This window comes from Aquarana catesbeiana, linkage group LG08 (genome assembly GCF_042186555.1).
Source record: "Aquarana catesbeiana isolate 2022-GZ linkage group LG08, ASM4218655v1, whole genome shotgun sequence".
Lineage (NCBI taxonomy): Eukaryota > Metazoa > Chordata > Amphibia > Anura > Ranidae > Aquarana > Aquarana catesbeiana.
In genome coordinates, this window is record NC_133331.1 from 212,957,886 (window position 1) to 212,985,482 (window position 27,597).

Consider the following 27,597-nt stretch of genomic DNA (forward strand, 5'->3'; position numbering starts at 1 on the left):
ATAGCACAAAAGCGTTCAGCAGAGCCAATTGAAATAAGTATACAGAGACTTTTTTGTACCAGCGTCTGGCCTTATGGGCAATTAGTTATGGCGCCATCAACTGGTCGTTGAGGTCCACCCCTACCACGTTAAGGTTGTATTCATGGACACAGAGGGGTTTCTCCACAACACCAGTTGCCGTAGGAATTTGGACTGTCGTATGTGCGTGAAGGGAGAACAGAACGAAAACATTCCGCAAATCCCTCCATTTCACTGCTAACAAATTATTACACTTCAAGCAGGTGCTCTCCCCCCATCTAAGTCGGGATTATACAAGCCGTTGGGGGAAGCCCCGGTGATTAGATCGCATGGTGCCACATGCACCAATTCCATAATCAAAAAGATGACTAAAACGTGGCACGCTTGTGTAATAATTGTCCGCATGTCCCACACAATCTTACCAGTGCTCGCTATGTAGTTTGGGCAGTTCTCTGGCTCTACGAGACTATTTTTTCCCTCGTAAACCATAAAACTATATGTATAGCCTGTTGCCCTGTCACAGAGCTTATACATCTTAACCCCATATCTGGCACGCTTTCTGGGATGATACTGTTTGATAGACAAGCGGCCAGAAAACTTAATCGGGGACTCATCAACGCAGACAACTTGATCGGGAGTAAACAAGGCTGCAGACTGTTGGTTGAAGTGGTTTACCAGGGTGCCGAATTTTGTAGAGCCGGTCAAATCCAAGGTCACCCCGAGGATGACAGAGTTCATTATCATTGAAGTTCATGAACAGCAAGATCTGCTCATATCGTGTCCTGGTCATGGAGGCAGAGAACACGGGCATATGGTAAATTGGGTCAGTGGACCAATATGACGGCAACTCACTCTTTTTAGTTATGCCCATGAGGAGGAATAGGCCCAGGAAGGTCTTAAATTCGGAGACTGTAATAGGTCTCCAATCTCTGGCAAGGGTCAACTGGGGATTAGCGGTGATGAATTGACCAGCATACAAATTGCTTTGATCCACAATAGAGCTATAGAGATCTTCCGTGAAAAACAGCGAATAAAAATCAAGTGCCTTAAAATCAACTGTTTCCACCTGAATTCCGGGTTGGCCAGTGAATGGGGGAAGTACGGGTGCTGCAGAAGTGGTGGTCTCCCAATTAGGATTGGCAAATGCAGCAGGAAGGGCACTATGGGCTCGACGGGCCTGTATTTGACTTCTTCTTGGTGGCTGCGGGACACTACTCATGCTAGCCACCTCACCAGCTAGAACTGCACTTATGGGACTCGCTACGTCACCAAGTGTTACTGCAGTGCTGCATGTACGACCAGGATGTACTAGGCCGCTGGTGCTAGCCAATTCACCAGAAGGATGAGCGGCACTAGTACTGGCTCTCTGCTCCATATGAGAGCCCTGTGGTTCTTTCACCTCAATGACAGCAGTATAACAGGGTCGGGTACTCCTGACCTTGGCAGGGACCACTATTCTGTCGTCGGAGCTATCTGTCAGGGTGCTGCTGCTGTCTACCAGTTCGTATTCTGAGCCTGAATCTGATAGATGGGTGACTTCCTCCTCGTTATCTGTCATGCTTAGAAACGTGTAGGCCTCTTCACTACTGTACCTTCGATTTTACATTTTGGTCTCTAAATTTACTGGTACAGTAGTGAGACTCACAGGAAAAAGAGCTCCTGTCTGTCAGCGACTGCTTCAAACGCTACAAAAAAACCTGTTAGCATTCGCAGGGATCAGCCCTGACTTTGCGAATGCTGCAGGTATGTGTTTAGTGTTTTTGTAAGTGACAGTGATCGATTGATACTGCACTTGGGTGGGCTGGGCGGAGAGGCTAAACGCAGGTGCTAGGAGGTATCTGGGCTGATCCCACTAACACTGCATTTTTGTGAACCCTAAACTGCTGGGGACACTAGTATAGATCAGATCAGATATCGATCCGTTCAGACACTATACTACTAAGGGAGGTGTATGGCGCGTGCGTGGGTATTAGCGCTACTGGCACTAATCTGAAGCTACCTGGGGCAACGCAGACACTAAAACCTAACTGATATCACCCGCTGGGGGATCAGGGGGTTAAACCTTTATTTAGGTAATATACGGCGGGTGCCCTGATGCTATAAAAAAAAACTAGCTAACCAGCGTCACCCGTGACGCTAATACAGTGATCACTGGTGACAGGGGGTGATCAAGGTGTTAAACCTTTATTAGCGGGGTTAGGGGGTGTCCATAGACCCTTCTGGGCCTACCATTAAGTACCCTTACATTGATTTTTGTCACTAATGACACCAGTACATCGATCAAAAAAAAAAAAATGAACACTGCACTGGGTGACACAGTGACACTGACACTACGTGAACTGGTGTCAGTGTAATGTTGGTGCACTTACTGTGAGATGTCTCCTCTCCTCTCTCTGGAACGGAAAAGAGTTCCATGAGGAGAGATGACATCACTTCCCCTGCTCAGGTCAGTGGTATCTGGCCTGGACCTGGTGATCGGTCCTGGCGAATAAAATTCTTCCCCTGCATGTGTAAGTGTAAACACAGCAGGGGAAGTGATGTCATCTCTCCTCGTGGAACTCTTTTTAGAACACCTCTCAAGTTTTTATTTCTGTCTGTGCCCCCTGTTAGAGAGATTTGCCCTCTCCATTTGTCCTGTTTACCGGTATCTTTGCAAGTGAAAGTAAAAGAAAATCCCAAATTTTGGGTTCACACTGAAAAATAATAGAGCAGAAATCTTCAATATGGACACTAGTTGTGGTGACTCTGATGCCACCCTGGGACTGCCTTACTTTGGAGGGATTTTCTTCTTTTGGTTGTAGGACAGTAAGTGAAAGGAAATCTCTCCTATGGGACCCCTGACAGGGGTTATAACTCTCCAATATTAATTGCCTTTGGTTACACTTTTGCAGTTACAGCAAACTTTTTTTTTTTTTTTAATTCTGTAATAAAGGTTTTACATTATTAATAAAAGAAGACCATTTTAAGCACCCAAATCAGTATTAAATGGTTTGCCTCAGCCCTCTAACTGATACATTTGCTGGACAGCTTGGTCTGTTGAGAAAAACAAGTTGCAAAACAACAGGATTACTGGCTGGATCCGTGAAAATAGAGGAAAAAATTAAAAGAACATGAATGCAGATACTACATGTAAGAATTGGTAAACTGCAATATAAAAAAATTAATGTTTTAGGATTTATTACAGCTTTAAAATTATAGCACAAACGTGACAAACGGTTTCCCACACCACCGAACACAGACACCTCCCGTTTTATGGGCACCTGCTTCTCCAGTCATATAAAGGTTCAGCATGGGGTAGTGGCTAGGAAGCCCACCATCACTTTCCCTGCCAAGCTCTAGAGCAAAAAAGAAAACAGGATATAGAATGTTGTCAACCTATTTTCTTTTACCTCTAAAGCAAACCATCAGAAGTTTGATGGCAGGTATTACCATGCCCTGTTATCTATAGGGGTGTTCTACATGCCACACTTTACCTATATTCAAGATTCTACTTTCTGTTGATGTCTAATTTAGGGTTTTACATTAAAGATGAGCTGAACACCCCTCGGTTTGGTTTGCGCCAGAACTTTTGAACATTGCAAAAGTTCGGAGTCAAACAATGTACCCCATTAAAGTCTATGGGATCCAAACTGGAAAAATCAAAAGTGCCCATTTTGAAGCCTTGTATGCAAGTTATTGGGCATACAAAGGGTATGGGGGTCCGGGTACTGCCCTGGAGGACATGTATCAATGCAAAAAAGTTTTAAAAAAAACATGATTTTTAAATGAGCAGTGATTTAATGATTCTTAAAGTTAAACAATAAAAATGCCTTTAAATATGGTGCCGGGGGGGGGGGGGGTCCTCTTAGACTACCTGTAAAGTGGTGCATGTGTACCGTATATAAAACCTGCTGCAGAAAAAATTACATTCATCAAGAAAAACAAATTACATTTTCCCTGCAAGCTTTCTTTATTTTTTAAACAATGGCTTGGGGAGCCAGTCTGTATGATGCGGCCACAATTTATTGCACTCCGAACAAGATTCAACATTTTTTGGATAAATTCTGGTGCCTGTTTCGCAGAATTTGGATAAAAGTAACATGTGTGGAAAAATTGGTCCTTGGGTGTTATTTGTGCCCATGAAACCTATACCAAAAAATGTCTTCCAGATAAAATCAACACCCACAAAGCTAGGCAGCCTAGATAGTCTTGCAGAGATGCTACATTCCCCAAAAACCTAATCGGCGACATCTGAATCAGGGGTCTGATAGCTGCTGCTAATCCAGGAATGATTCATTTTGATAAATTTCAGCCGGTCAATGGAGTCTGTGGACAGATACATGCTCTTTTATCTGTCACAAAACCTCCAGCAGCACTTAATGCCATTTGGAAAGCATGCTGGATGCAGGACAAACCAGCAGCTCAATTGCATACTAGGCAAATTCTGGCCAGTGGTCTCATGACCCAGTAACACAGTGGATCATCGACTGGAAAGCTCTCTATGTCTGTTTTTGCCCATAGATAATTTTCACCATATGATGCAGACTAGGGTTGCACCGATAACCAGTATCGGTACCGATACTAAGCATTTTTAAGGGTATCGGTACTCATGGAAATGTACCGATACCTGGAACCTTCTAGTTCATTTTTTCATCTGTCAGCGGGATTTCCCTGCTAACAGCTGAAATGTAAAGAAATGAATGTCAGTAATTATTGGTTAAGAAGCAGGGCCACCGCATCCTTAACAACCATGTCAGCTGTTCATGGGATTCCCCTCCCCGTCTCCTCCTCCCCTCTGCCAGCTGTCACCAGGCCCGGACTGACCGGGGCCGCATGTACTCTGCAGGGCTGGGTGTACTGACTGGCAGGGTCATATCTACTGATGAAAACAAGGTATTTGCCTTGTTGGGTGGTATGTTGCTTGTTGGGCGCACTCAGCGGAGGGTGAATGGATGATAATGAAAGTGTTCAGCTGTCTATGGAGCCTCCAAGTCACGTTCATGTAGAGCAGATCCCCCTCCCTCCTGCCTCCAGCCGTCTCTCAGGGTCTCCACTCACCCCCATCTATGGAGAATGGGCAAGGTGAACTCTGCTTCCTCCAAATTGCTCAGCGTCACCCAACCGTAACAGCTCTCCCTATTCTCGTGTGTGTGTGTGTGTAACATGCTGTGTGGTGCCAGCTCCTTACTGATGATTTGTATGTTGCTCGGACTGCAGTTTGTGCTGACATCTGTCAATGTGCACTGTAAGGCTCTGCAAGCTGGAGGGACAGCGGGGATGTGATCACTAAGTGCAACCCGGAATACACAAGATTCCTCTATTCTGCCTCTGTGTCAGTAGAGCCCTTCATAGGAATGCAGGTTACGGGAACAAGTTTGGGTTACTGGGGTGAGTCTGCAGGTAACCTGAAGGCTGTGCTGTGTGCAGTCACACCTCTACCTACTGTCTGCCTTAGGGATAGGCAAATGAAGAATTATCTGTCATCATCCAATTTGTGTGAAGGTCCTGAATGGGGATATTAAATGAAGATTCATCTGCACAACATACTGATAATCCTCTGATAGCTGTGCTGGGATCCTCACTGATTATTAAGCGCATTCTGAATAATTCCTTTGTAAATATTATGTCATCATATTATGTGCCATGTCTTCAGTCTCTGACCATCTGCAATCCCCCCCACCCTGCCCTCACTTACCCTCCTACTCCCCCACCATCCTCACTTACACCATACTCCCCCCCACCCTGCCCTTAACCAAGCCTCACCCAGTTGGGGTGAACCACCTTCCCAAACCACCTCTCTACCTACTCTTCCTAGGCGATAGGTATTGGTAATTGGTATCGGCGAGTACTTAAAAAAAAAGTATCGGTACTAGTACTCTGTGTTTAAAAAACACTATCGGTGCATCCCCAATGCAGACACTGCCGATGGGATGTGGAAGCTGACAGTCCTGGGCGCCAAGGGACTAAAAAAGTTTTGAAATGCATCACTGAGGTGGCCTCCTTCTCCACCACTCCTCCTTAGACCAACAGAAGCCTCAAAACTAGCTTTTCCATGAGACTGTAAACTACCAGAGTCTGGAAAGGCATTACATAAACTCCTCTTTTAGGTGTCCTCAAGATATTTTATCCTCTGCTAACTTTGTGGGAATAGAATGAGTTCCAAGACTTTCCCCTTGTAACAGTGGTCAAGGAGGGTTGCCAACCAATAAGGATCCTTCTCCTTGATGCCACAAATTCTCGGGTCATTTTGCAGGATTTGAAGAATAAAAGAGCCCATGCACTGCAAGTTTGCAGGGGCATAAGAAGCAGAGTCCTCATGGAACTGCCTTCTCCCAGCCACATACTATTCCCAAGGGTACTGGAGAAAGAAAACCATCTCTTAAGGTGTGACGTAGGTCTTCTTCTGCTTCAATGCCTCCAAAACTGCAATAATCCTCCTCCTCCCTCTCCTCTTGTGTGTTCTGTGGCATTGCAGGAATGGTGTCTGCATAAAGCGGCCTTGAGAGGAAAGGAAGTTCTCCTTCTCTTCTGCTGTTCTGCCTCGATTGCCCTGTTCATAATGCCACGCAGAGTCTGCTCCAGCAGGAACACAACAGGGATTGTGTCACTGATGCCTGCATTGTCATGGCTTACCATTCTTGTTGCCTCCTCAAATGGTGACAGTACAGTGCATGCATCCTTTATCAGCAGCCATTGGTGGAGGAAAAAAGCTGAGCTGCCCTGAGCCTGCAGATGTGCCATACTCACACAGGTACTCGTTGACAGCCCTCTGCTGCATGTGCAGCCACTGCAGCGTTGAAAAAGTTGAGTTCCACCTGGTGGGCATGTAGCAAATCAGACGGTTTACGGGCAGGTGGAATTCCTGCTGAATTTCAGCCAACGGAATGCTGGCTGTGTATGACTGCCTGCAATAGATACAGACTCTTCTGGCCTGCTTCAGAAGATCTTACAAACCTGGATACGTGTTTAAGAAATGCTGCATCACCTAATTGAGGACATGTGCACGGCATGACACATGTGTCAACTTTCCCTGACGAGGGGGGGACAAGAGGTTAGTGCCATTATCACACACCACCCTTCCTGGCTCCAGCTGGCATGGCATAAACCACCTCTGGGACTGCCCCTACAGAGCTGAAAGAAATATTCTCCAGTGGGGCTCCTGTCCCATAGACGGCATCTTTTAGCCTGACTCATTAAATAGCCCCTTGAACGCTTAGGGGGTACTGGTGGTTCATAGTACAAATAAGCAGAGGAGGGCATGGAGGAAGAGGAGGAGGGGGTGGAGCTGACAAACCTTGCATAATCATCATCAGCTGCATGCAGATGTGGTGGCAAAACAAGCTCCAGCATTGAGCCCTGTCCTGCATCCTTCCTTGTGCTGTGTAAAGAAAAAATCATCCCTGACCATGCTTGCTGGACCATGAGTCAGCAGTAAGGTGGACCTTGCGGCTGACTGCCTTGCCCAATGATGCCACAACGTGGCCTTCCATGTGATGGTACAGGGCTGGTAAGGCTGTGCGTGCACAGAAATAGCAACAGGAATCCTGCCATTCTGGTAAAGCACATTGTGCAAATTCACAGGAGGGGGCAGAATCCTCCAGATGGAAAGGCAAGAGTTGTAAAGCCAGCAACTTGGACAATCTGGAATTTAGACGCTGGGCAAGTGGGTGTCAGTGACTGTATTTTTTTGCTGGAGCAGAGAAATTTGCCTGCTATACTCTACAGCTGGGGGTGCACTGCTGGCAGATGTGCTGCGAGGACCTGTGAGACCCTTCACTATACTATTATTTCTGTCAGTGGAGGATTCTGAGAGGACATGAGATATAGTGGGGGTAGACCTGAAAGGTGAGGAGGGGAAGAATTGCATCCCTTCTGTGTGGCTTTCAGGTGCTCTTGCCCAGAGGCTGAGTGGTGGGAGGTTAAATACCTTGTCAAGCATGTGGTACCCAAATGGCTGGTGTTTTTTGCCATGCTTGATTTGCTTGAGGCAAAGTTTGCAAAGTGCAACAGTGCGATCAGCTGCACGTAAGCTAAAAAAGACCCAGACAGCTGAGCTGTGGGAAGCGGGCCGGGAGATAGCAGTTCCACAATCTGATGAAATAGGATTGGCTGCTCTCTACTTTTCCATGATGGCTGCTTCTGGATGACATCCCGCCTTGTTGCGGTTGTGCCTCACTTTCTTCCTCTGCTCTGTCCGGCACCCAGGTCACGTCAGTGACATCATCATCATCCCCTTCATCATCCTCATCACTGGAGCCGACTTGGCAATACACTGCAGCTGGGGAACATGACTGCCAATTAGTTGTTTATCAGTTTTCTCACCTCTCTGTAGGCTCATGTTCCTACCTTCCTCAACCTCAGAGTCATAACCAACATCAGAATCAAGTAATGCCGGTGCATTGTCAAGGAGCAAGTGGCTTGCGCTGTGCTCAAATAACTCAACTGACTTCTCCATGCATGATGCTGCGGCTATGGCAGGAGAAGCTGTGGACAAGGAGGAAGAATAAGCTGCTCTGGCAGCTGTGCACTAGTCTACTCTTGGGGGATAGAGGATGAGGATGGTTTAATAAGTCAGTCCACCACCAACAGAGAAAATGTAAAAGTGCACTTATGCATTAAAATATACTGCAGTAAAACTGCACTGATACACTTCAATATACTGCAGTAAAACTGCACAGATGCACTACACTGACATACTACAATATACAGCAGTAAAACTGCACTGACGCACTACCATATACTGTAGTAAAACTACACTGATGCACTTCAATATACTGCAGTAAAACGGCAGGGACACACTACAATGACACACTTCAATATACTGCAGTAAAACACAGACTGCACTATCACTATATTCACACTACACTGACACGCTACACTCACAATAGAATCACAATAGCACACTTTAGCGCACTAACTCACTTGTAGCAATGCACAGAGCCATGTTCTATCTCCACTCCAATATCACACTGCAAATGGCTCCTCTGGAAAGGAACCTTTTATAGTGTGGGGTGGGTCTAGCAATGAGCCATGATTGGCCTACGACATCGTGACTTTCTCCAAACATGGCTCTAACAATGTTCTGTGTCCTGATTGGGCAAAGCCTTCATTGCTTCAGCTAATCAGGGCTTAGAATGCACTGTGTGGCGCTCAGAGCATTGTGGGGCATTTGGTGGGCCGAACAACTGGTCAAATGCACTGCCAATTTGGGTGTTCGCCCAGCGGGGGAACAGCCAATGTTCGGGGCGAACTTATGCTCAGCCAGAACAGTTCGCCCAACACTATTTTACATTAAGAATAAACTTAAAGTTTAACTCCACTTTTGCTCAGAAAATGAATACCCTCTGAGTATCAATGCACATTGCAATGATTTTACCAAACTTTTTGCACATTCCTACCCAATTCTGCTTTGACGAGATACCTTTTTGTTCACACCTCCAAATGGGACATTTGTTTCTGTATTGAATCTCTAACATTAGAACTTATTCATTTTGGAGGGATTTACTTTTTTGTTGATGCTGTGTCTCCAGGACAGGAATCAAAGGAAAATCTCCCCAGGGAAATTAGCCTGATAAGGCTTGTAACTTTACAAACCCTTTCAGGCTCCTGAAAATGTTTAAAAACAAAATATTTAACTGGTGAGGTTGCTGATGTGTATGCAACACATCTTATTTTATTCCAACAACTCATTATGGTTTAATTTCTGAGCTTTGTAAATGTAGAATCACAATACGATTGTGCAGCATCGATTTTAGAGCTAAATGAGAAATTTTCTTTGTTTGCATCTTGATAAAGAAGCTCTTTATGCTTTTTTTTTGTGCTATACAGTCCCAAAATTTAAAAGTTTATATCCTTCAAATTCATATTTTAAGAGCTAGCAAATTCTACATCTATTCAACATCCTAATTGCATCCCCTCATACACACACTGTGCATATTCCTACATGTGTTTAAGAGAAAATTGGCAGTCTGTATGACATCTGAAGTCCCAGTATGCAAGAAGAAGCTGCTCAAATTGGCTTCTACTTTAATGATTGCTATACCGGCCAGTTATATTGATCGTTCAGTATAACTTCATAAATTATTACAGTTAAACTATTGCAACACCTGTCACTGCAATTCACAGGCTTGCTTTAATAAAAACTCACAAAAAAGTGCCTGTTTATTCAACAGGATGAGATACCAGGTATCTGAAAATATTCTACTGGTATGAATGTACAATACTATGCAGAAAGTTCATCGGCCTAAGTAATGCATTAAATAACACAGCATATATAGCACAGTAGATTGCGGTGCATGGGTATCATTGCAGTGGTCTTTGTCAGTGGAGAAGTGTGCTATATGCATCATTAGGTAAGTGGGTCAATACAGTGGATAAATGCATCCTTACAGTGGCTGTCAGTAGATAAGTTCATGCAGCAGTAATCAGTGGAAAAGAGGGTTGGTGGTCAGATGCAGTGGCAGTCAGTGGTGAAGTGCATTGGTGTGGTTGTGTCTATTGGGATGTACCTGGGTGCAGTGGCAGTGAGTGGAGACCTATGGGGTTGCAGATGGCAGTAGGTGAAGTGTGTTATGTGTGTTATTAACCACTTCAGTCCCGGCAGATTTAGCTGCTCAATGGCCAAGCCATTTTTTTGCGATACGGCACTGCCTCATTTTAACTGACAATTGCGCGGTTATGCTATGCTGTACCCAAACAAAATTACCATATTTTTTTTCCACAAATAGAGATTTCTTTTGGTGGTATTTGATCATCTCTGTGGTTTTTATTTTTTGCACTATAAACAAAAAAAGAGTGACAATTTTGAAAAAATCAATATTTTGCACTTTTTGCTAAAATAAATATCCCAATTTTTTTTAAAAAAAAAGCAAAATTTTTCCTCAGTTTAGGCTGATATGTATTCTTCTAAATATTTTTGGTAATAAAAATTTCAATAAGCGTAAATTGATTGGTTTGTACAAAAGTTATAGCGTCTACAAAATTGGGGAAAGATTTATGGCATTTTTATTATTAGTTTTTTTTTACTGGTAATGGCGGAGATTAGTGATTTTTATGGGGACTGCGACATTATGGCAGACAGATCGGACACTTTTTTTTTCCAATAGGTTTTTATTGAGTTTTACATAATGCAGGTTATGAAGTCATAGTAAGGAACAGGAACATGTAAATGTAAATTTACAGACTAGATATTATAAGCATAGTCTGGATACAGATTTTATGAATAACGTTCTATGAGGAAGAAAAAATTGCTAACAAAGCGATTATAAACATAAGGTAGAACAGTTGACCTGGAATGATAGGAGGAGGGGGTGTAGGAAGGGGAGGGAGGGGGTGTAAGAGGTAGGGGGGCAAGAAGCGATAAGTGATAAGGGTAGAGGGGGGAAGGAGAGCTTCAAGTGGAAAGCAAGTAGTGTGACAGGACATTCAATTGTTACTTCTTACTTCAATTGTTAATTCTGTTCTGAGTACCAAAGGACCCATGGGTTCCAGCGAGTTAGTGTCTTTGTATGGGATTGTTTGCTGCGTGACAAAAGGGTTTCATAATTGAATTGGGTTTGTACTAAATTGGTAACTTCTGTAAGGGAGGGAATGTTGTCAGATTTCCAGTTTCTAGTGATCAAGAGTTTGGTAGCTAGAAGGACGTGTGTAATCACTGTTCTTTGTTGTAAGGGGAAGTCTTCTATTGTCAGATTAAGAATGGCTAAGTGTGGAGTAAGTGTAACCGAGCTATGAAGTATGTCTTGGATTATGGATTCCACCTTTTTCCAAAGCTGGGTTACTTTTGGGCAAGACCAAAGGATGTGGAGTAGGGTGCCCGTATGGCCACAGTTTCTCCAGCAGTCGTGTGAGGTGTGTTTGTGGAATTTGACCAATCTAGATGGAGTTAGGTACCATCTCATTAGCGTTTTTTGGGTGATTTCCCAAAGGGAGGTGCAAGATGTTGCTTTGTAGATAGATGTGATTGCCTGTTGCCATTGGGCATCTGTGAATTGTGTCAGTAGGTCAGTTTCCCAGTCAAGGAGAGGTTTGGTTTTGCTGAACATGTTTTTTTCCTGTAGGAGTGAGTATATGAGGGAAGTCCCTTTAGTGTTAGAGTGTTCTGTAAAGAAATAGTTCCAAAGTTTCAAGGGTAGTTTTCCTTCTAGAGATGTGTGTGCCTTCAAGCAGTTTTGTAATCTGAAGTAGGTGAGGAAGTCTTTGGAGGGTGCATTAAGGTCTTTGCCGATTTGTGAGAAGGATTTGCAGGTTGTGAGATAGTGAAGTTCTTATGTGTATGTTACCCGGTCCGTAATCCAGGTTGGGATTGTCAAGTCAGGAGTGAAAAGTTTTAAGGTGTTTAAAGGAATGTGTTATGGTTTCGTCGGTCCTTGTGACCATTTGGTATTGTGTAATGTACGCCACACTTTAACTGAGGCTTGAACAGTTGGTGAGTAGTGGGAAATGTGTGGATTATGTGTAGAGGTACAAAATAACCAGTTGGCGAGGTTTGTACCCAGCGTCTTGTGATTTTCTATGTTGCTCCACAGGTTTCTGGGTAAAATATTCATCCATTCTTTCATTTGTAATATGCCCCATACACACGGTCGGATTTTCCGATGGACAATGTCCGATCGGAGCGTGTTGTCGGAAATTCTGACCGTGTGTGGGCGCCATCGGACATTTTCCATCGGATTTTCCGACACACAAAGTTGGAGAGCAGGAGATAAAATTTTCCGACAACAAAATCCGATCACGTCAATTCCGACCGTGTGTGGCCTGTTCCGACGCACAAAGTGCCACGCATGCTCAGAAGAAATTCCGACACGGGACAGCTCATTCTGGTAAACTTAGCGTTCGCAATGGATACAGCACTTTCGTCACGCTGCAATGTTAAAAATGGTTTAATACAGCGCACTCTCTTCTTTATAATGTGACAAGAATTAAGTAGTTTTGCTGCTCATATTCACACACACTTCTCACAAACTTTTATTTGTGTTTTTTTAGTGGGATTCCCTGAATATATTGTTATTAGTTGTCACATCTGACAGTTTTATATTAGTTTTTTTATTTTTTTTTTTGGATTTTAAGCCTTTTTTTTTCTTTAATGTTTGGATTTTTTCCAAGGCTGATCTTTGCTCAATGTTATTTTTATTTTTACTCCAGAATATTTTTGTGTGTGTTTTGTGTGTCAAGTTACCCCAACACCATTGATATCTTTTATTATTTAATCTCCAGGAGATTGTTTGTTGTTGGTGTCCCTTGTTCATTTCACATTGTATATTTGAAATGTACCTGAATCCTCACAAACCAACTGTCATTTTTGAAGTAAAACACATAGAAGAGTATAATTCCAAACAAAAATCCTTTATTAAGGGATCAAAACCAAACAAAGAGGAAGGCAACACTGGATCAACAGGAGAAATTAGCGAAGCCTGGGACCCCCACGGTAGACATCAATTCTTCAACATCAAAATTGGTGGCCTGAGGAGTCCATATGTAAGGGAGGGCAGTCTGGTCCAGAATTCGCAGAGATCCGGATAGCAGCAGATGACATCTGTGTCCCCAGGCTGTGGTACCACAAGAGGCTGCATTTTTTGGCCAACCAGACTGGATCCAGGGCAATCACTGTCTGGTCTTCCTTCCACGCTTCCTTCCGGGCTGTGGCTGTGCAGTTGGAGATGTGGCAGGAGGAGGAGTAGGACCTGGAGGAGGAGGAGGACTGGGAGGACCTGGAGGAGGACTGGGGGGACCTGGAGGAGGACTGGGAGGACCTGGAGGAGAGGGAGGACGAGGAGGAGGACCTGCAGGAGGAGGAGGAGGACCAACGCGAAGGTGTGTCTGAGGTGTAATTTGGCCCCTCATACCTTTCTCCAGAGCCTCCGATATGAGGGCCTCACACATGACTTTTTGGCCCTCCTCCATCCTCTGCATTTTATATGCTATGAAGGCAGCAATGTTCTCCTCCATGGTGTGTGGTGCTCCCAGGACCTCTGTAGCCCTCCAAAAGAATCCTATAGCAGCCTCCTCTAGGGTACTCCTCCTACTGCCACTTTCTGTTTTCAGGGGGGGTGGAGGGACCTGCAGATCAGCCAGCCGGCTCGGCCCGGCCACCTCCTGGCTGAGACTTCCCTGTGTATGAAAAAGGGACATGGTTTTAGTTTTTGCTTCATCAATTACAATCATAAATTAGTACTCCCAACTAACATCTAGTTAACATCATTGATTGGACAAGCAGAAATATTTCGAGGAATGCTATACCTGGCTCAATCTGGGCTCCTCCACATGTGGCCTGGAAGGCCCAGGTTGGGCGTCAGAAGCCTCAGCCGGGGGGGAAGGAAGCGTGGAAGGAAGACTGGAGAGGGATGGCCTGGGTTCAGTCTGGCCTGCCAGAAAGTGCAGCCTGTCGTAGTACAACATCCTGGGGACATAGATGTCATCTGCTGCTCCGGATCTCTGTGAATCCTGGACCTTCTTGCGCCTTCTTAAATATGTACTCCTCAGGCCACCAATGAAAATCTTTAAAGGGGTTGTAAAGGTAAAAATGTTTTCACCTTAATGCATTCTATACATTAAGGTGAAAAAACTTCTGACAATACCGCCGCCCCCAGCCCCCCGTTTTACTTACCTGACGCCTCGAAAGTCAGCTCCTCGTTCCCGACATCTATTCCTCCGCCCACCCTGGCCGCTGATTGGCTACAGTGGATGGATTGAAAGCAGCGTAGCCATTGGCTCACGCTGCTGTCAATCACATCCAATGACGCGGCGCGCTGGGGGGCGGGGCCGAGTGATACAGTGAGCGGCTATAGCCGCCGGCTGTATCACGGGAGCGCGCCCGCAAGCACTAACCACCATGCGAGGGAGCTCGCATTAAGGTGGTTAATGCTTGCGGGGAGGAGCTGAAACAGCCGCCGAGGGACCCCAGAAGACCAGGTTCGGGGCCACTCTGTGCAGAACGAGCTGCACAGTGAAGGTAAGTATAACATGTTTGTTATTTAAAAAAAAAAAAAATTTTACCTTTACAACCCCTTTAAATAGGTGATGTCTGCCGTGGGGATCACCTGCTTCACAATTTCACACAATTGCACCAGTGCTGCCTTCCTCTTTGCTTGGTTCTTGAAATGGGGGTGGGTAATCTCCCACAGACAGGGCAGCTCCCTTAGCATCTCTACGAATACTGACATGAAGTCATTATCTTTTAATAAGATATCCATGTTCACTGCAAGACACAACACAAGACAAAGCCTAATGTCAGACAAAACTCTCCTAATCTTGTTACAATATAGGCCTCAATCTAGAAGCAGTATAGGCACAAGTTTGTCTCTTACCTTCTTTCTTACGATCGGCGCATCCAATGCTCCTTCCTCCGCTCACAGATCGTACGTAATACGCACGCGTGTTACGCTTTATACACACTGCGCATGTGTGTAACTCCGCCCGCCCCTGACGTTCTTTCTAGTCTATTCCCCGCCCCTTTTCGTTCGGCGCGGTGGGTGAAGAGCACATGGTGGAGTTACAGCAGGTGCATGCTAATTCTAGCAACGAGGAGGAGGAGGAGGAAAGCCCGGATCCAGGCACGTCCCGATCCAGAAGGAGACGTTTTAAGGCCACAAATATGTCCTTTGGGGAGATGTTGGAGATGGTCGACATCATGAGGAAGTCCGACTATGACGGAAAATATGGGCCTTACCCCCACCCCAACATCCGAAAGGCAAAAATCATTGCTAAAGTGATCAAAAGCCTTCACAGGAATTTCGGGGTACGAAGATCTAAAGATCAGCTCAGGAAGCGGTGGTCGGACCTGAAGTTGAGAGAGCCAGAGCAGTACCGAAAGATCCGGAGACTGCTGCAAAAAAGTAAGTAGTTGTGCTGTGTTCCTATTCTTTCTGTCTTTATTCCGTTCGTTCTGCTTCATATGCTTTTATTAATTGTAACGTTTAAAAGGGCAACTTTAATGTTCATGGGCCCATTATTTGTTCGTATCAAACATTTTTCTTTCGGCCTCTAGAACACCATTGTTTAGGCCATATGCATTTTCACACATTTTTTGGGGCCTACTTGGATGCCAAATATTTGTTTGTGTAGATGGGTTTGTTACTAGAATGAAATGCCAACTAGATTGTGTGTAAGGAGAGGACACTGAGCAGCTGTTTTCACATCTGGACACTGGAGCACTAGTGTGGGACCCCAGAACACCATTTTTATTAGGGGGGGCACACAGGTGCTCCAGTGTATACTATAGGGGGGGCTACATCTGTGAAGCTTGTACTCAACAGTAAAGTATTGCAGCTTGACAAAGGCCAATAAAAAATATACATCTTGGAACTCGGCTAAAATAGACAATTGTACCCCACTTCCAAGCAATGTTTCCTATTTATAGTTCTGCCATCAAATATCTGTGTGCTAATTATACCATTTTTGTTTTACATAGGGGAGAAAAGACTCGGAGGACACCCCTCATCCCAGGAGAACACAGACCCCCCACCTATGGAAGAAGGTGAAATACCACCAACACAAGAAGAAGAGCAGGAGGAAGAAGAAGATGTGGTGGAGATTGGCACCACAACAGGTGAGTGTCTGCGACCACAGGCTCAGGTAAAAGAGATGGATGGTGGCAGATTTTTGAGACCTTTTTTTTTGTTCTTTATCTCTTTTTAGGTGATTGTGATGTGAGGGATAGAGAACGCTTTACTTCTGAAAGTGCCCAGATCCTGATCGGGGAGATCATGGGGTGTAATCTCGAATTGCACAACATACAGCAACAAATCAGTGATGTTATTAAAAAAAATAATAACATCATTGATGTTTTGGGGTGAATTTAAACACCACAAAATCACTTGTTTTATTGTGGTCCAATCTTATAAAAATTTTTACAATGTTTTGAAAAGCCAAATTTGGAGGATGCACACAGTGTGCCAACATGTGCTATCTGCCATCACGGGAGATCAATGGACGCGTTTTGGGGGTGCAACCCCTTCCTCAATTATAAAGTCGCGGTGAGCAGGGCTGTTGGAGGTGGATGAGGGGCCTGAAGATAGCTGGGAGCCCGAGGAGTTGTGCAGGGCTGAAATGGAGGATTTTTCAGCATCAGGCAGGTCACTGTAGGAATCCTCTGTGTGCTGTGCTGTGCAGTGCCGCGGCGACTATCTTGGATTTTATCTCCCTGAGGGAAGATGAGGAAATCTGTGATTTTTGTGGGAATCCTGTATTCTTTCCTCTTTCTAGAGGTTCCAGTCTGGTTCTCCAGGGTGTGGGGGTCCGAGGACTGCATTTTGTGGGGTCTGATGCAGTGATTTGAGGTTCGGTTCTCCATTCAGTGCAGGAGCTGTGAGATCAGGCTTCCATTCAGCTCGGCAGTTAGCCACGCCCCCCCCCCACAGATCGGACACTTTTGACACATTTTTGGGACCACTGACAATTATACAGCGATCAGTGCTATAAAAAGTCACTGATTACTGTGTAAATGTCACTGGCAGGGAAGAGGTTAACACTAGGGGGCGATCAAGGGGTTAACTGTGTGAGATGACAGATCATTGTTCCTAGCTAGTAGGAACACACTATCTGTCTCTCCTCTCCTTACAGAACAGGGATTTGTGTGTTTACACACACACACGTCTCTGTTCTTGCTCTCATCCCCACAATTACGCATGGCTGGCGGTCATCGTGACCGCAGGCCATGTGCATCAGCACCCACTTAAAGGGCTAACGTACAGCTACGACGATTCGCGGGAACGTGCCGACCTACCACAGTATAATGAGGGTGGCTGGTTGGCAAGTGGTTTAAGTGTTGGTAACCAGAAAGGTGTGTTAATGCAGTTTTAAACAATTGAAAAGAACAATTGGTTTATTGGTAGTAAAGAAAGTTTGAGGGTGCAGATGGTGGTAAGTAAAAAATGCGTTGGTGCGTTGGTGCAGTAGCAGTAGGTAGAGAAGTGTATCAGTACAGTGGTGGTCAGTGAAGTGGGAGGTTGCAGTAGTAATCAATGTGTAAATGCGTGTGCATCAGAGTTTAATTACCTGCTGTAGTAATGGGGTATATGGTGCAATAAGTGTTGCTCATACATAAATGTCGATATAAAACAGTAAAAAAGTTAATTGAGTCCAATTGGAGCGTTCAGGATAACTTCCCACTGATCTAAATGCACCAGATGCAGCACCTCTGAAGAGACTGAAGTATATCTAGACAAACAGATAAGAAGAAAATCAGTGCACAATCTGAGTGTAGTATATTAACAAATGTATTGTGGTGAAAAGACAAATGGCAACTCACATTGTGACAGTTAAAATCAGACTCATCACATAGTCAGAGCTTCCGATGGACAGTCTCAACAACAGGAAACCTCCGACCAGGATAAGAATACTGGGTGGATAGATACATCTGCAGGACCAAGAGAACACACCGGAGGAAACCAAACTAAGTGCAGCATTAATGGTACTGAGATATACTTGTAAATTAGCAACTCACATGGAAAGAAGAAATGGCACTTTTTGTGCATAATTTGTTAGCTATCGGCTCAGGCATCTGGGATGGGGAGCCTCTTCCTACAACTTACAGCATGGAAGGTCCAGACATCATGCTGAATGACAGCTTAGATGAGGAAGTGGAAACCAACAAGATGACACAGAGCTTCTAATGGGATGCAGAGCGTACCGGAAATTATGTCATTGGGATCTCATAGGACAGAGCTATACATTTCAAGGCCACCCAAGCCTTTTTCTCAAGCTAACCTCTTATTCTTATCATGGTGTTTTAGGTTTGTGAATTGAGCATTTAATATTCATGGAGGCTGTGTTATTTTTATTTTTGGACTTATAGGTTGGGAAAAAAACAATATTTGTTTGTAAAACCCCAAGGCCTGAAGCAAGAAATTAAGCCTGTCTTTGAAAGTGCATTACTTCTGTGGATTCTAGATAACAAATTACCCTTTACATACAATGCAGTTTAATGTAAAAATGAGCCTTTCCCCACCCTCACACCATGTTTTCTACTGTTATAAGGTGACTTGTAGCATTCATGGAATGAGCTGTTGCTTTTCACAATCAAAAAATGAAACACAGGAATACATAGATAATAAAAGAGGAGGATTGGGATTGTTGCGGTGCTTGAAATAATTGTTACATAAAAAAAAACCCTTTGCTCAATTCTCTGTATTAATAAAGAAACTATTTTATATAACTTTTTTATATATAACAATTATTTCAAGCACCGCAACAAACCCAATCCTCCTCTTTTATTATCTTTAGTAATAAGGATGAAGTGCATGATATTTTAGAGCCACTCAGACCATCTCCAGTTGTCTACACAGGAATACATAAACTCTTCAAGTTATTAAAAACCTTGATCTAACTTAGACATTTGCAGGGAGTTCCCAACTGTCCCTGATTTCGATGGACTGTCCCTGATTTGGAGCAATGTCCCTCCGTCCCTCTTTCCTCCTCATTTGTCCCTCATTTTGGTCTGTTCTATAAAGTTGTATATAAAATGCGCTCTTTGTCTTTCAAAGGGTGTTTCCCCATGCTAAACCTTTCATCCACACTCTAAATTGCTACATTTGTCAATTTTAAAAGCCAATATAAAGGAATATTAGTGTTAAAAAAAGCACTTGTGGATTTAATTAACCTTTTTTTGTTATGTCCCCTTTAAGGGTGTGACTGGGGGGGGCGTGTCCTATGCCTACATACATTTGATAGTAGGTGTCCCTCAATCCCATGTCAAAATGTTGGGAGGTATGGTGTTAAGTAATGTTTTTTACTAGCTGTAGTGCTAAAGTGCACGTCTGGTCGATATACATACATTCATGTATAGTAAATGAGCTTTAATACAAACTCTGAATGACCTCTATAGCTGCAGACACTGTGGAATAATTGACCCTTTATGTTCACATCAGATGTCCTAAAGACAAACAAGTTGGCTCTCACAGCAGCTTAGCTCCCTTCCCCAGCAGTGATGTTGCAGCCTTGCATTGTTCTGATCGCTAAAGTAAACACAGAGCAGTTGATTTGGGAGTAGGGGGCAGGGGAATCTGAGCTGCTCAGAGAAGAACAGCAGCAATGTTTTTCTCTGTGAACTTTGAGTAATAATCCTTCCACTGTGCCTATAGCTACAGAGGATTTTAAAACTCTTCTTCCGCTAGTTAAGAAAATGTAAATACTTAATTATGCATAGCGTTGTCAAAGATTCACTTTAAGATAAATGGGTTACCTTACATACATCAGATGCAAAGGATGGGTAAACCTACTAAGCTCAGAGATACTGAAATTCATTAAACAATGATTCGTTATAACTCTTTATTTAAATAAACCTTTTGTAAATTTACTTTTCTGAACTATTGCTGACACAACAGGAACCTGTAGATGCCTATAGAACTAGGTCATTTTTCCTGTTTATGGCTTGGATGCTCTAAATTCTGGGCCACTCTGCCATGTAGATATAGAGAGGCCTGGAGTAATGCGGCAGATATCAGCGGAGGACCGGCATGACAGGGGTTAACGGGGCGAAGCCAAGGGGAGAAATATGGTCAGCTTGAGGCTGGCAGCTTCGTGGGGATGGGGTGGAGCTGTATAGGTTTGGACAGGAAGAGGAAGAGGAGGGGCCAGTGGACACGAGGAGCGGTGAGGGTAAGGAGCGTCTTCCTTCCCTGCGGCCACTTCTTCCTTCCCTGTATGCCGCTTTGATCGCTCCGGCTGAGTTATGGTGGACATGGATCGGCTACTACAGCAACTGCAGGCTGAAGCGGCAGTGCACGGCACCGATTGGCTGCACGCCCAGGTTGGGGGTTTGCTGATGGGAGCCGGAGAAGGGGGGATGTCCCTACACCCCCGCTGTATCTCAGGCTCAGAGGTCTAGGCCTCCGGAGCACCTCAGCCCGGACGTTTCTCCCAGGGTCCAGCACCACACTAAGAGCCCCATGGAGCAGGCCTCCAGGGACCCTCCGGCACCTGCACGCAAACGCCGGTCCCAGGCGGTGGCGGCAAGGCCCGGAAGAAAATCCTCTAACTAGGAAGGATGGGACAGGGGGGTCTCCCATGGCCAATTCCTCCTTGGTGGGTCAGGTTCGCAGTGCGGCACCCGGGTCTGGCTCTGGGGCCACCCGAGCGGCTCAGCGGGGGAGAGCTCAGTCCTCAGGAACTGGCCTGGTGCCTGGAACAGCTGGTGTCCATCTTATCTCAGAGCATGCAGGGGGCCAGATGTCAGATGGCGGCGGTGCGGCTGTGGGTGTCCGGGGTAGGCCTGCGAGAAGTTCTGGGAGAGCGGTCCCTAGCAACCAGTAGTGGGTAGTGATGTCATGGGCGGACGCAGTGGCGTCCAGCAGCCTTCGGGTCTTATGGGCTGGGGCAGTGTTGGAGATCCTGAGGATGCTCCCTTGTCTGGGGGGAGCTGGAAGACGGGAGCAAGGACGAGTCCGTTGAGGTGACAGCATCGATGGAGAGATTGGCAACAGCTGGTAAGCGGCCGTGTGGCCAACCCTCTTTGTCTTCTGTGTGTGTGCCTGTGGTTGGGGGAACGATTGCTGGGGGGGTGCATGATGTGTCTGTGTCAGGGACAGGGGGTGTTGGATTCTGGGGGGGTCAGAGTCTGGCACACAGGATCTGGCGCAGTTACTGGCAATTTAAGAGACATCTTGGGGCGGCTGACTCCAATACCGGGTGCCGGGTTGCCCACGGCGACTTGGGTTCCCCATTCAGATTCGAGCGCTAGTGAACTGGGGCTTGTCAACAGTTGGTATGGTGTCTGTCTTGCCGTCAGCAGCTGTGGGGTGCCTCCTGCCTTGGGAGTGTGGGTAGCATGTGTGACGGGAGCAGGGAAGGTGAGTGCGATGGACAGCGGTCAAGGTAAGACGCAGGAGAAGGAGGTGGACCGAGTGCGTTTGGCAGACTCTGCCAAATGTGAGGTGTATGTTTGTTTTGAAGGGCCACTGGGAGCACACCTCAAGCAGGAAGTCTGGGAAAAAATATGGTGAGGTGAGAATATCAAGATGATTTTTTCCCTTCTTCCGCTGGAGAAATTTGATCTTGACAGAGGTAAGTTGGGTAACAGCAAGAAGGAGGAGGAGGAGAAGAGGAGATACAGGCTCATTCCCCAGTCATTTGCAAATTGGCTTCAAGCGTTTGCAATTTTAGCTAGTGTGGTGGGGGAAAATTGCTCCTCTCTCTTTTGTTATCTCAATGCGATCGAGAAAGCTCACCGAGTTTATGGGAGTCTGGCCTGGCTCCGGTACGATGAGCAGTTCCATCAGCTAAAGGCTGTATGTCCGTCGTTGAGCTGGGACCACAAAGACATTAGTCTTTGGATGCGGCTCATGACTTCGGTGCGGGCTGGAAATTAGTTTTTTCAGGTGGGGGCAGGTGGATCTTCTTCCTCGGGACAGTCAGCCACCAAACGGAAGGGGTGTTGTTGGGCTTTCAATGAGGGGACTTGCAAGTTCGGCGCAACATGCAAGTTTAAACACGAGTGCTCCGGCTGCGGGAGCTCTCATTCCCTCAATAGATAGGGGGAGCTTGCGGGAAAAAGGGAGGACTCCAGTGAGCATAGCAAGGTTGCGTCTGTTTCTAGGTAGGTATCCTCAGAAGGAGGCGGTGGAACTACTGGCTTTAGGATTCGCTGAGGGTTTTCAGATTCCGTGTAGACTTACCCACCCCCACCACCTGCGGATAATTTGAAGTCGGCGTTGGCCCATCCAGAAGTGGTGTCTGCAAAATTAGCAAAGGAGGTGGAGCTGGGCCGCATGGCGGGTCCGTTTGCCTCTTCACCGCTGGATAATTTGGTGGTTTCTCCTTTGGGGGTGGTTCCCAAGAAGGAACCCAAAAAGTTTAGGTTGATTCATCATTGCCTATGGACGGGAGGGCTTTATTGGCAAAAACGGATATTGAATCCGCTTTTCGGTTGTTGCCGGTACATCCCGTTAATTTTTGTTTGTTGGGTGGCAAGTGGCACTTTATTGATCAGTGTTTGCCCATGGGGTGCTCCTTTTTGTGTTCCTTGTTTGAAACTTTTAGCTCGTTCTTCGAGTGGGTGGTACGGGAGGTGTCTGGGCTTCCGTCAGTCATCCACAACTTGGATGATTTTTTGTGTGTGGGGCCGGCTGAGTCTAATCAGTGTAGGATTTTGTTGGCTACTGTTCAGCACAAGCGGAACGTTTTGGCGTTCCACTGATAGCAGACAAAACGGAAGGACCGCTTACGGCCTTGGGTTTCCTCGGGATTTTGATTGATACTGTGGCCATGGAAAGCTGCCTCCCGGAAGACAAGTTGACGGACTTGTGGGCGGCGGTTGTTTTTGCGCAGGGGGCTGGCAAGTTGACCCTGCATCAGCTTCAGTCGCTTCTGGAGAAGCTCAACATTGCTTGTTGAATCATGCCGATGGGCAGGGTTTTTAACCGTCGGCTGGTGGCAGCTACAGCGGGGGTTATGGCTCCGGGGCATCAAATTCGCTTGACCTGGGACCATAAAGCTGACCTGGGGGTTTGGGAATCTTTTTTGGATTCTTATAATGGCAGGTCGGTGTGGATGTTGGAAGCCCTGTCCAGTTTTGACCTATGCCCTGTACACACGGTTGGACTTTCTGAAGGAAAATGTGAGTGGAGCTTGTTGTCGGAAATTCCGACCATGTGTGGGCTCCATCTGACTTTTTCCATCAGAATTTCCAACACACAAAGTTTGAGAGCTGGCTAAAAAAATTTCCGACAGCAAAATCCATTAATGTAAATTCCAACCGTGTGTAGACAATTTTGACGCACAAAGTGCCACGCATGCTCAGAATAAATTCCAAGACAGAACTGCTCGGTCTGGTAAAATTAGCGTTCGTAATGGATATAGCACTTTCGTCACGCTGCAATGTTTTGAATTGTTGATTGCATCTTCTTCTTTATAATGCTAGAAGAATGAAGTTGTTTTGCTGCTCATATTCACACAGACTTCTCACAAACTTCTTCCTATATTATTTCTCGTGATTTCATGAATATATTTGTATTCGTCAGATCTACCGAATTTTTTTTTGGTTTTATGTTTTTATATTTTTTATAATTTGTTGTTTGTTTTTTTTAATCAAGATCTCCTGTTTTTGTTTTTTGGTGATCTCCATAATTATTTTTGTGTGTTTTGTGTGTCAAGTTACCACAACACCATTATTATCTTGTATTTTTGAATCTCAAGGAGGTTGGTGTTGGTGTCCCTTGTAAATTTTACATTGTCTTTTTGAAATGTACCTGCCTACTCACAAACAAACTGTCCTTTTTGAAGTAAAACACATAGGCAAGTATTTGTGAAAAATAAATAGCCATTTATTCTGGGTCATAACAAAATAAAGAGGAAGGCAACACTGGATAAACTGGTGACATTTGCAAAGCCTTTGTACCCCAGGGCACACATCAATAATTTTACAGTCAAAATTGGTGGCCTGAGGAGTCCTTATAATAGGGAGCACAATCCGGTCCAGGACTACAAGAGATCAGGAACAGCAGCAGGTGACATATAGGTCCCCAGGCTGTGGTCATACCACAGCCTGCATCTTTTGCCAGACCAGACTGAACACAGGCCATCACTCTCTTGTCTTCCTTAGATGCTTCCTTCTAGGCTGTGGCTGTGGTTTTGGAGGTGTGGCAGGAGGTGGAGGAGGACCATTGTTGAACTCACAAACGTGGCTTTGGCTTGTGAGTTGGCCCCTCAACCCCTTATTTAGGGCTTGTAAGATGAGATACTCACATATTAGGCGTTGGCCCTCCTCCATTTCCAGCATTTTACAGGCTGTAATATAGGCAAAGTCCTCTTGAACACTGGGGGGGTTTCTGAGGGCCGCAGTAGTCTTCCAAAATAGGCCAATTGCTGCCTCCTCCAGGTTACTCCTCTTCCTGCCACTTTTTTGTGGAAGGCGGAGGGGAGGGACCTAGGTTTCGGGCAGGCTACTGGGCCCGGCCACCTCCTGGCTACCTTTTACCCCCACCACCTCCTGGCTGAGACTTTCTTGTGTATGAAAAAGGGACATAGTTTTCCTTTTTGGTTCATCAATCACACACAATTTTCATCTCATGACTGTTGCAAATTGAATGTTAATAAATAGAAAAGACTATCATTCTGACCCCAGCATTTTTCATTCTTGTCCCAATAATATGTGGCCACTACTGTCTATTTATATGTAAAACACCTTGTGGAATCAGAAATTAGTTATCAAAACTAATATATATTTAACATCATTAATTTGACAAACAGAAATATTTAGAATAATGCTATACCTGGCTCAAGCTGGGCCCCTCCACATATTGCTGCCTGAAAGGCCCAGATTGGACGTCAGAAGCCTTAGCTGAGGTGGAAGAAAGCGTGGAAGGAAGACTGGAGAGTGTTGGCCTGGGTTCTCTCTGGTCTGCCAGAAAATGAAGTCTCTCATAGTACCACAGCCTGGGGAGATAAATGTCATCTGCAGCACCTGATCTCTGGGAATCCTGGACCTTCTTCTGCTCCCTAAGATAAATACTCCTCATGCCACCAATTGTGGCCTTCAAATAGGGGATGTCTGCCGTGGGGATCATCGGCTTCACAAATTGCACCAATTGATCCAGCGCTGCCTTCCTCTTTGTTTGATTCTTATAATCGAGGTGGTTTACCTGCCACAGATAGGGCAGCTCCCTGAACATATCAATGAATATTGGCATAAAGTCGTGATCATTTACTACATCCATTTTCTCTGCAAGACACAACACAAGACAAACCCTCATGTCAGGCGAAACTCTCCTAATCTTGACACAATATAGGCCTCAATCTATAAGCAGTATAGGCCAAGTTAAAATTGTACCTTCATTATCACGATTGGCGCTTCCAATACTCCTTCCTCCGCTCACAGATCATACGTACGACGCACGCATGTTACGCTTTATATACACTGCGCATGCGTGAAACTCCACCTGCCCCTGACGTTCTTTCTAGTCTATTCCCCGCCTCTTCTCTTTCCACGCAGTGGGGGAGAGCACATGGTGGAGACACGGCAGGTGCATGATAATAGCAGCAACGAGGAGGAGGAAAGCCCGGGGCCACAAACATCACAATCCCATCCCACAGGAGATTTAAGGCCTCAAATATGGCCTTTGTAGTGATGGTAGAGATGGTGGACATCTTGAAAAGGACCGACTATGATGGGAAGTATAGACCTTACCCAAACCCAAATGTGAGAAAGGCCAAGATCATGACTAAAGTTGTAAAGAGTCTGCACCGAAATTTTGGGGTACGACGATCAAAGGATCAACTGAGGAAACACTGGTCTGACCTGATATTGAGGGAGCACGATCAGTATAGAAGGATCAGGAGAGTGCTGCAAAAAAGTAAGTAGTTGTCCTGTGTTCCTATTCTTTCTTTTTATTAAGTTCGTGCTGCTTCATGTGCTTTTCTGTGCATATTAATCGTTCGTAGAAAACATTGTTCGTTCACCCACTAAAATACGATGTTTTGGCCAGATGCAGTTCAATACATTTTTTTCTGGCCTACTTCTATTAAAAAAAGTTTGTTGTCTTGATGGTTTTGTAACTAGAATGAAATGCAAACTAGATTCTGTGTAAGGAGAGGACACTCGGCAGCTGTTTACACATGTGGACGCAGGAGCACTAGTGTGGGACACAAGAACAAACTTTTTATTAGGGTGTCCCACACAGGTGCTCCAGTGAATAATATAGGGGTGTCTCCATTAAAAAAAATAATTCTTCAGCTTGGAACTCTGCCAAAACAGACAATTGTACAACACTTCCAAGCAATGTTTCATATTCCTATTTCTGCCCTCAAATATCCGTGTGCTAAGTATACCTATTTTTTTCACATAGGGGAGAAAAAACTTGGAGAACACCACTCATCAGAGGAGACCAGGGACTCTCCACCTCAGGAAAATCCCCCAAATTCCCCAAACCCAAACAGAGGAGGAGGAGGGAGACGTTGTTGAAATTGGCAAAATTGTCACCACAACAGGTGAGTGTCTGCAACCACAGCTTCAGGTAATAGATGGATGCCTGCATATTTATAATACATGGTGTGTTTTTTTTTTTTTAGGTGGGGATGTTGTGGAAGAAGGTCATTTCACCAGTGAAAGTGCCCAGATCCTCATCGGGGAGATAATGGGGTGCAATAGGGATTTAGATAACCTAAAGCAAAACATCAATGATGTTCAAAACAAAAAGAAGAACATCATTGATGTTTTAGGGAGAATCTAAAACGCCCAGAAATCCCTAACTTTTTGCTTGGTTTTTTTTTGTTTTTATGACTAATTTTTTACTTATTTTAAAAACCAAATTTTGAAGATGCACACAGTGTGTCAACATGTGCTATCTGCCATCACTGAAGATCAATGTACACGTTTTGTGGGTGCAACCCCTTCCACGATAATAAAGTAGGTGAGAGGAAGGGGTTGCACCCCCAAAACACGTCCATTGATCCCCTATGATGGGACCTAGCACATGTTGACATTAGGCATGGGATCAGGAGGAAAATCTCCATCTTGAATCCCAATTTGTGTGCATCTTCAAAATTTGTTTTTTACAGGGGTGACTTCACCTCATCTGATGAAGGCAATATAAAACACAGTTTGTACATACTCATGTCTGATATTGCCTTCACTTTATCAAAGTTGAACTTTGTAAGTTCCAGAGTTGT